This window comes from Bubalus kerabau, chromosome 2 (genome assembly GCF_029407905.1).
Source record: "Bubalus kerabau isolate K-KA32 ecotype Philippines breed swamp buffalo chromosome 2, PCC_UOA_SB_1v2, whole genome shotgun sequence".
In the NCBI taxonomy this organism is placed as follows: domain Eukaryota; kingdom Metazoa; phylum Chordata; class Mammalia; order Artiodactyla; family Bovidae; genus Bubalus; species Bubalus kerabau.
In genome coordinates, this window is record NC_073625.1 from 157,336,340 (window position 1) to 157,339,618 (window position 3,279).

Consider the following 3,279-nt stretch of genomic DNA (forward strand, 5'->3'; position numbering starts at 1 on the left):
GCAACTGGGCCCATGCGTGTCCTGGAGCCTGTGATCTGTGATCTGTGAGAAGCCCTCACACAGCAACGAAGACCCAGTGCAGCCCCAAAAATAAAAAAAATTAAAAGAAAAAACAGGACAAATCTTAGGATTCAGGCTCTGGCCTCTTCACAGCTGCCCTAGTTCCTATACCCCTTCTGTCATCCAATCAAACACTGACAAATATACCAACTTACAATTGAGTTGCTTATAAGATTCATTTATATATATTTTAGTAAACATTTTTCCCCCTCTTCCTCTTGTTTTTCCTCTTCATTTTTGTTCATTTTGGTTATTATGTAAATTCAATGAAAAATTATATATTTTTATACAATAAAATATAGGTTATTTCCAACATGTCAAACACTCAGGAAGAATAACTACAGCTATAATGATCTTGATCAGTTTTATGAGGACTTGATATTAGGGAAACTACAGAAAGTCAAGCAAATGTGCTAAATGAAGATTTGAAAGAAAGAGCACCTGACCAGATAGAAAGACCGAATTTTATGCAACTGTCAATTAAAAAAATACATACTTAAGTGGTGGCACCAGGTCTTTAGTTGCAGCATGCAGGATCTAGTTCCTTGACCAGGGATTGAACCCAAGCCCCCTGCATTGGGAATGCAGAGTCTTAGCCACTGGACCACCAGGAAAGTCCCACAGCTATTACTTCTTAACTTACAGTTTTGGTTGCAGTGTGTGGAGGAGGGGGCTATTAGAGGGCTTCTTTCCTACTCCTTGGTTTACTGTGAGCAGACATTTTCCTGGTCTCTATTTCCAAACTGTATAAAACTATAATTTGTTGTGATAAAGGTACCATGGAAGTTGCTGTGTGTTGGTTGCTCAGTCGTGTCTGACTCTATGTGACCCTGTGGACTGTAGCCCGCCAGGCTCTTCTGTCCATGGGATTCTCAAGGCAAGAATACTGGAGTGGGTAGCTATTCCTTTCTCCAGGAGATGTTCCTGACCCAGGGATCGAACCCGGGTCTCTCACACTGGAGGCAGATTCTTTGTCACTGAGCCACCAGGGAAACCCAAAGGACATGTTGCCTCCCTGTCAGGAATTGAACGCTGGTCTCCCGCGTGACTGGTGGGGATACTCACCACTACGCTAATGAGGACGGCAAAACATAGGCAGGTTCCACTGAGACTTGAACTCAGATCGCTGGATTCAGAGTCCAGAGTGCTAACCATTACACCATGGAACTGCACACATCATGGAAGAGCATTATTAATAAGTGATAGTAGAATAGTTGGTTACATTCTAAGGAAAGATGTCAGTGTCGATCCTTATTTTACATCTAAGACCATACCAAATCCAATATGGATTAAAGAGAGCAGAAAGTGCCAATCACATCAAAGAGACTAAAGGAAAAACATGACTTTGTATTAAGTATCAGTGAAGTGCAAAGGAGTTTGGGAGTACTTTCTAAGCTTAAAAGTGTTAGAAGAAATGTTTTAAAAGAAGAGATTAAATGCACTTGACCACAGTGATTACAAACTTTCATACTGTCTGGCTCCCCCAACTAACATAGCCTTAACTTAGGAAAAATCTTGCATCCATATGAAAGACAACATATTACAGTTGACCCCTCCTCCCCACACATGTTGTTCAAGGGCCAACTATATTATACAAAATGCTCATGCAAATAAAGCAAAATCAGTAGAAATACAATTCTGAGCACCTAGCCCTGGTCAAGTCTATGCTGGAGAGTTTGCAAACATTCAGTTAAGGTGGACATCCCCACTTGGTCCAGGAAGAACCTGAGGGTCAGAGCTGTGAAGGTTCTTGCCTATGTCACTCACCTCAGGAGCCATAAGCTGTTTTGACCTGTCAGTCTTCTGATCCATCCGAGCTCCACCCAGTCAGGCTCACATCCACACCTTGATTTATTTCAAGGCCCTGATCCAGGCCCAGGAGATGAATAGTCTCAGGTATTGAAGGTGTGGTCCCATTCCTCTTGCCAAGTGATCAGGTTTAGGAATGAACAAGTGCCAGATTCTGGCGATTAAGCTGAGAGGGAGAAATCTTCTAAGAAGCGTTTGGGAAATAATTTCTCACTCATGATAGATAATGCCTTTGTCTTTTTCACACTACCATTTTGTATTCCTACCAGGATTATCTGAAAATTTAATCTGTTGTTCCATACCTTCACTGGGCCTTGGTATTGCCAGTTTATTGTTTGTTTTTTTGTTTCTTGTATTTTAGCAAATCTAATAGATGTTGGTGATGGACAGGGAGGCCTGGCGTGCTGTGATTCATGGGGTCGCAAAGAGTCGGACACGACTGAGCGACTGAACTGAACTGAACTGAATAGATGTGTAGTGGTATTTTGTTGTGATTTTAATTTGTATTTCTCTGAATACTGCAAAACCAAACAAACAATAACTAATGCAATACATATCCTAAAGAACAATTTTTATGAATTTAAATGTATTGATCTTTTTACTTACTAATTTCCCTTTTTTCTTTAAAATTTCAAAATTCTTCCCCAATGAGAAATCAGAAGAAAATTCAGCTACATTTCTAGGGCTGTGTATGGATGTGGTACCTAGAGATGCTATAGACATCTCATGATCATTAAAGGTGGGGCAAAGCCAAGTCTTTCCAGAGGAAAAGGTCAAATCTAATCATACTCCCCCTACCACCCCAACCAGAGGCTTTATTTGGGACTCTATCATAGGGCAGATAGTACATTTCCTTCTTTAGTACCATTGAGCTTGGGTCTTCCATTGCTTATCAAACGCCTTGTAACATTTGGCAAGATATTACATCAATGCATAAGAAAAGCATCAAAGTGTCATTACAGGGAGACATCTATTCCTTAGCCTTCCTCCCAAAATATTTTCAGCTGCATATTACATTTATTTTGAGGTATCTGTTGGGGGCTTGGGCTGGTGGCACACTCAGTGAGTGGAAGCACTGAGATTTGAAACCACGCATACAATTCTAAATGAGAATATAGCCTATAAACACAGAGAAAAAAAAGGTTTAACCTCATAAGGAAGCAAAGTAGACTAAACAAGATGAGACTCCATTTTTAAAAATTATTACATGATTCAAAAAAGATTTAATGGTAAGTATAGTCATACTTTGCTGGCGTTTAAGAATGTAAATTTATCACATCTCAAAAATAGCAGCAGCAGCTATCATTTATTGAGTACTTACTACATAACAGATACTATACAAAGCAAGAAAACTTGATTTAATCCTTAAAACAAACTAATAAAATAGATATTGTTATTTTCAGTTTAAAA

General features: G+C 39.5%; 1 non-coding gene across 1 annotated transcript; it reads right to left on the bottom strand.

Moving 5' to 3' along the window:
- Nucleotides 1–1,157: 1,157 nt before the first annotated feature.
- On the bottom strand, nt 1,158–1,229 carry TRNAQ-CUG (transfer RNA glutamine (anticodon CUG)). Its single transcript has one exon. It is a non-coding gene; the product is annotated as a tRNA-Gln (tRNA).
- Between the last annotated feature and the right edge of the window lie 2,050 nt (nt 1,230–3,279).